Consider the following 7,784-nt stretch of genomic DNA (forward strand, 5'->3'; position numbering starts at 1 on the left):
GATGTAGGTCGGACGGACCGTAGTAGGCGACAGATGTCAGAAGGACCGTAGGCGGTAGGAGACAAGGAGTCAGGTGTTAGACCCAGTGTCACTTGGAAGATCGGGTGTTGATGGTCTGGCCTTGGGTAGGTCGTCGGGTCTGAATGTTGAGCCTTAAGCAGGACGTCGAGATTGAACATCGGGCCTTAAGCGGGACGTCGAGTCTTCAGCAGGACGTAGGGACTGAACATCGGACCTTAAGGCAGTGGTGCAATGAAACTCCGGCAAGGCTTTGGTGGTAGTCCGGCGAGGTTCCTGCGGTGGTCCGGCGAGGTTCCTGCGGTGGTCCGGCGGTGGTCCGGTGGGACTTCTGCGGTGGTCCGGCAGCCGTCGAGGAGGAGCTTCTTCATTCTCTTCTCTTCTTCTCTCTCTTGCTTCGGCCTCCCTCTTATGAGAAATGAGGGCTCTATTTATAGATTTTCTGGAGTGACATGGCTCGTAAATAGGCGTGAGATCAGGGGCGAATAGGGAGTGATTGAATGGACGGTCGATATTGAATCCTACGATCGTGCACCGTTCGTTGGTCATTTGAATGCCTTAGTGTTGTCGGAATTCAGTGATCTTGGGATCGTTGGATTCGTCTCGTCGAGCCCTTCGATTCGAGTATAAGCTTGCTGAAATCGGAGTTCGGGTGCTCTCTAAATTAATTTTTGAAGTTTTCAACTAGCTTTTGCCTCGAGATTCGTGCCCGATCAAGCTAATTTTGCATGACGTATCAAGATACATTAATATCTGTCATAACTGGGCTGGAAGGTTCAGATACGAGAGGTCAAACATAGAGTTTACTGTATCCTAAGATTGAGATGTTCAGCACATGAGATACTATTTTCCTGAGAAAAAAATATTACTTTATTGGTAAATTAAAGATGATATGACACATGCATGTATGGCTATACATGATCATGTTGATGAGAATATCTTGAAGAGTACACATGCATTCTATAATTTTCTGGAAAAAGAAACCATGAGAGTGATTCTTACTCCGTATATCATCATAATTTTTTTTTCTCGAAAAATACAATTCTTCTCTAAGACTTTCAATGTAAAGGAGGAGCTTCTTTTAAGTGGTTGATTTACTCAGCAAACCTTCTAAAATTTAATGCTTTTTATAATCAGGAGCCTAGCTAATATTATCGTTCTTAGATTCCAAGTCCTGTATGAGAAAAGTAGAAGGTTGCGTTAGGTAGTCGACAGTCATCATAAAACTTATTGAATAATCATGACATAAATCTTTTAAAATTCAAACTTAAGGAAAAATTCTATAAGATGGTAATGAGACTTGCAATGATTTATGGTGCGGAATGTTGGCCATTAAAAAAGAAGCACAATATTAAATTAAATGTTGCAGAGATGAGGAAGCTCAGGTGGATGTGTGGCTTTACCCTTAAAGATAGGATACAAAATGAGCATATACGTGAAAAGGTTGGAGTAGCGCCAGTGGAAGATAAGATTAGAGAGAGTCGCATTTGATGATTTGGTCACATAAAACGGCGGCCTTCAAATGACCCGTTTAGGAAAGTAGAGGTATTAGATTTGACTTATGTTAAGAAAGATACAGATAGATCTAAAAAGTTTTGATTAAAAAATATTAGAAATTATCTTTCTTTATTAAATTTAAACAAGAATTTGACTTTTAATAGGACACAATGGAGAAAAATGTTTCATGTAGCCGACCCCACGTAGTGGGGCAAAGGCTTGATGATGATGATGATGTTGTTGTATAATCAGGAGCCTCTACGTCACGATGGTGTGGGACTAATAATAATTGAGTCGTCCATGCATATGAATAAAAGCATTGATGATACACAAAGCGCAACACAAATTAAAATTTGATACTGATGACTACTTTAGAACATGTCAATAATTTCTCAGGCTTCATTTGTTTGTGACGGTTTTCTTAGTATTTCTTAAAATAATTTTTTAATACAAAAATTATACTAAAACGTTACTTTAGAAACAGCAAGAATTCCGTCAAAAAAAAAACCTTAATTATTAGTTTGAGCTGATAAAACATCATAAAATAACATTCTCAGAGTTAATTCTACTTCCCTTTAAAGATATTATCAGAGTGGTATAGTAACCGCAATATGTTGCTCACTTCTCGTCTTCTCTCTTTTTGGGTAATTGAGAACTTTTTATTTATGCCCTATTTATGGAAGGATGTTTCCAAATTATTTAACGAAAATAAAAATTATTTACATTCTCTAGATAGTATTATTCCTTTTTAAAATATTTTTTTAAATTTGGATTTTTTCACCAAAATTAAAAAAAAAAAGATTTATTAAAATGTTGAGGAAAAATTAATGAATGATAATTTTTATTATTGGCCAGGCATAATAAGTAGCTCTACAAAAGAGCCCTACAAGGGGTCCTGATTTGTTACCCACGCTCTACGCTGGCGAGCTTTGCCCACCCAAGCCCACCTATGGTGACTTTCGGGATGTCATACCCACCCACACCCATCCAGTTTCCACGCTTCTTGAATGCAGTCTGCCACGGATTAATGACATTGAGGTTTATTGCCCTTTTCTCTGATTGCAAACTTTCAAGCCACATATCAAAATTTTTCGTGGTCACGGCGCGATTCAGTGTTGCACACTGCGTATTAAGGATTATTGTAATATATTTCATGCATATGGTGATTAGTAATGTAAATCGGTTTGTCTCCTAATGTTGAGTACCCACTCATACTTACCCAAAGGCCATGGGCGAACCCATACCCACCCATGCCCATTGGGTATGGGTGGGTACGAGGGTGGGTGTGGGTATAGGTATCCAATGCAAGGCTTTGCTCCACAACATTCTTTATCTACTAAAAACTATGGCATTTATTTATGACATAAACTCTACATAATATATGCAACAAAACAACTCTAATTCTATATGTTAGGCTCATAATACTTTTGATTGTTAATGTGCTAAATAAATATCTTAATTTATTTGACCGAATGTATTTTATCAAAAGCCACAACCTAATAAGATTTTAAGATCTATTTGGGATAACTTTCTCATTAATTTCTCATTACATTTATCCCAAATAGACTTTTAATCTAATAAAATATGATCAATTTGTTGAACTAATTGCATCATAATTAATATTATATGAAAATCGTTTATTACCGGCGGATTACACTAAATATATCCGACTAATTTTCAAACATATATTCCGGCATATTTATTCTCGACAGATTTAAATTATTTCTGAAAGAATTGTATATTCATAATTTAATTAATTAATAATTTGATCGTTTATTTTAATTAATTATTAATTTAATAACTTAGTTTAATTCAGTGTTAATTTGATAACTTATTGATAGCATACAAATTTTTAATTCAAAAATTTTTTATACTAAAAAATTTATTTAAAAAGTTGTAAAAAAAATTTTCCCAAACAAAATCTAATCATAAACAAAAGTAATTAATTTATGTTCATCTTCATAAATTTTAAAAATTAAAAAAAAAATTCTATTTATTGAAATATCTCTCTATTGCCACATGGAAATCATCAAATCAGTAGCACACCCGACTTTTTCCTCTCCAAGTGGTCTTTAACTAACATAAATATTCTATATTTTTATTTTTATTTTGCTAAAAGGTGATTAAGGAATTAAATAATAAAATAGGAACCGAATATGTATGAACAAGCTTACTGATCATCGGAATCTTTTTCCGGTCAATTGCAAAGTAAAAGCTGAGCCATTTCAATCTGGACGCCAAGTCAAGATTAGTGCACCACACATTTAAAATGCCGAGATTGTTACAGGAAGAATTTTTTATTTTCTATGAGCATCCCTTCAGATAAAATTTTGTTCAGACTTCAGAGTAATGACTTGATCAAGTTAGCCATGGAGATACTCTTCTTGATAAATTAAGCAAAATGGTCACTAAGTCGCAGGCTGGGTTTCAGATCCTCTACAATTATCACTTATTTGCAGTGATGCAAACAAATTAAGCATTCGACAAATTACTCGTGACTCAGGTTGATTATAGGTCGTTTGTGATCGTTTGATTAAGTAATCAAATCAGTTTGAACACTTTTTCAAATACTCGATGATTAAATAAATCAACTTGAATAACTATGTGTTTAGCTTGTTTATATTCATAAACAACTTCTCTTGAAGCTCATGAACATGCTAGACAAGAAGCTCATTAAGAAACTTGATAAGAAGCTCGTGTGATTCTTGTTCATGAGAAAACTCGTTTAATGTTTGATATAAATATTGATTCAGTCTTATTCAGTTTTTGTTTGGCACAATTTTCTTACTACTTTCTAAACAAATTTTCTAGTACAAAAATTTCTAGTTCAAAAAAATTTTGTACTGAAAAGCTGTTTTAAAAAACATTAAGAAAGTTGTCCCAAACTTAGCATAAGTCTCATTATCGATTGAGTTTGTTCATAATCAAAATATACTTATTCATGTTTGATGGACTACTTGATTTGAGTGTTTATTAACAAGCTCGTTCAATTCATTAATAGTATGTTTATGATTTAGACAAACTACTTTCTTATGAGCTAAAGAAAGCTCAATAGGCTTGCTCGTTTATAGACTCGACAAAGCTTGATAGATATGTTTGTTAATGTGATCGATATAAGTGTTTGTTAGTAGTCTTGATAATGCCCGTTTATTAAGCTAACGAACATCTCAATAAAGCTTATTCACTAACAGTTCAATAAGGCTCATTTGTTAATAGCTCAATGATGCTAGTTTGTTAATTTAAACGCGCCGCTCTTTTAAAGCTCGATAAACAAGAAACGAGCTGAACATGAACCAAACTTGAACAATAGCTATTTTAAATAAATCAAACTTGAACACAAACGAAAAAAAAAAAAAACTCCATCGAGCTCGAACAACCTATTAATAAGTGAGCTAAAATATGAATAAGCTTCTACTAAACTCATCTCGATTTGTTTGCGGCCCTACTTATGTGCAATCATAGATTCCATTCATTTATTTAGAATATAGGTAATAAATAAGCAAAAAAACATAAAAAAAAATTATAAAGAGAAATAGAGAATAAGGGAATGTGGTAAGTGGAAACACACTCATTTCTCAATCTCTCTCTCCTTCCATTTACACACCAAAAGCCCTCCTCTCTTGCAATTATTTTTTTCCAAAACATATGGCATTGAAAAGGCCTGTTGTTCTATCCTTAGAATAGGATATTCCATTTTGCCAAACTTATTGGCCTATGTTGAAACTTTTATTATAAAAAAACATATCAAGATATGATTAAAGTTATAAATTTTACGGCTTCACTTATTGACTCCAACTGGCAAATTTATTAGCAAAGAGTAAGTCTCCTTTAGGCAAGCTTACCCAGTTTGCTTAGCCACTGGCATCATTGGGGCAAATTATTGCGTCCAGTGTCCGGATTCTTCCGGACACCAATAAAAACACGTCACGTCACTCAAAAATACCGGGGCCCAATGCATCCCGGTGAGGTGGAGTATCTGAATTGACTGTCCGCATGTCAGGTGACCTGATGCAATAATTTGCCCATCATTGGACCTACTCTTTTTTTTAATTATTATTATTATTATTATTTTGGAGGGAGATATTTAGGTCAATTAAGACAAATTCATATACACATCACTTACGCCAACTTCGAACCTTAGATTTCCTTGTCGCTCCCAACTAATAGATCATGATGACTTGATGAGTTACATGCTCTTTTTGCTAACAACATTGTTCAATAAATTTGCTCCCAGATCTTGCAACTTTGTGCCCTAGGCCCGCCTGGTTGTCTGAAATTAATATATATTTCAAAAAATAATAGTTAGTTTATTTTACTTATTAATATTAGCTTTTTAATGTTTTATGAATTTTTCAAAATAAAATTTAAATGAAAATAAATTTATTATTTTTTTATTTACATGCAAACAAATGAACTTTTAGAAATAATATTGAATGAATAAAATACAAATCCAGCTATACATATATTTGTTATTATGTATTACTAATTTATTATTCTATGAAAAATATTTAATTAAACTATTCTATAAATAAGGTGCATAACCATAAATGCTCCAACCTAGGCTAAGGGTACAAGTGAGACAAGCCGTCTCGTGGCCATCTCAATATCGAATTAATAAATCGCTCATTAGCCAAGCTCAAGGGGCTAATTAGTCAAGTTTGAGCCAATCGCGACTTGACTCATTAGCCTGTGAGCCGACTCATCTAGAAAATATTAAATTAAAATATTAGTGATATATCTTTAAAAAATTATGTTGATCGGGCACAAATTTCTAGGAAAAATCAAGTTGGAAACTTCAAAAATTAAATCGATAACCAATTGAATTCCGATTTTAGCAAACTTATTGTCGAATTGAACGTCTTAAAAATACGAACCCAACAACACCAAATTCAACTTAATCTGAGCCCAAATGAGTCCAAATAAAGGACCTGAAGTGCATTTGGAGGGTTTCAATACATAATTTGGATTACCAAATAGTTTCCAAATGTGACGTGCTTATAGTCAAATCTACCGACTCGACGAGATGAATCCAATGATCCCAAGATTGCCAAATTCCGACATCACCAAGGCATTCAAATGTCCAATAAATGGTCCACGATCAAGGCATGCAAATCCCGCTAACTACGGTCCTTGTGACCACTGTCGCCCGCCGACTACGGTCCCTCCGACCACTATTACCAGACTACGGTCATTTCGACTTCTGTCATCCACCGACTATGGTCCTTCCGACCAAATAAACACGTCAATAGTAATTATTCATATTCCCACCATGTAATGCACTCCATATGATGTATATATCAAGCCAAGGCCTTGCCACAAGGAAGGGCCTAATTTTTAATTAACTACAAGTACTAGTGGATTCATTCAAACTGGGCAAGACCCTGTGGTTTTTCCCCTATTCAGGATTTTCCATGTAAAAAAACTTCGTGTCTCTTATCAATGACACACTCTCTCTTTTTATGTGTATGCGCGTGCTGGTTCTTCGTACAAATCTAAGACGTTAAACTTTATATTTCTCTGCCGCTGTGAATATTCCAGGACGCAACAATTAGTAATCACAAGCTTAAGTACAAAACTATTAAAAATTTTAAAAATTATATCACAGCTCCATACATTAAGTAATTTTTTATTATTTCTCTTTTAATGTTTTATTCTTTATCATTTAATTATTTAAAAATTATCACAAAATCAATCAAAATCTACTCATTGTGGGCCAAATGATGGAGAAAGGACATTATTTGTATTTTAAGGGAAATACTTGCTCAATTTATGACAACAAGATAAATCCCTTGAAATAGCAAAGATCAGAATGAAAGAAAACATGTGCTTCAGTGGAGACATACAAATGAAGTGGCAATGAAGGCACAAGTGGAAGAGTCACTATTATGGCCCAAACGGCTCGGGCATTTCAACTTCAATGGACTGAAGATTCTCCACCATAAGATATGATAAGAAATCTCTCAATAATAAAGGAGATCGATGGTACTTGTGAAGGATGCTTACTCGATAAACAACATCGACAACCATTTCCATTCAGTAAATCATGAAGAGCTAAGGAGCCACTGGTTTCTTATCCACACCAATATTTGTGGGATGATACATACTCCTTCATTTGAGCAAAATAGGTACTTCATTCTTTTCATTGATGACTACACAAGAATGTCATGGGTTTACTTCATACGTGAAAGATCTCAAGTATTTGACATTTTCAAAAGATTCAAGACTCGTGTTGAAAAGAAAAATGACAACCACTTGAAGACACTAATAAG

Source organism: Dendrobium catenatum, unplaced genomic scaffold (genome assembly GCF_001605985.2).
Source record: "Dendrobium catenatum unplaced genomic scaffold, ASM160598v2 fragScaff_scaffold_1290, whole genome shotgun sequence".
Classification (NCBI taxonomy): domain Eukaryota; kingdom Viridiplantae; phylum Streptophyta; class Magnoliopsida; order Asparagales; family Orchidaceae; genus Dendrobium; species Dendrobium catenatum.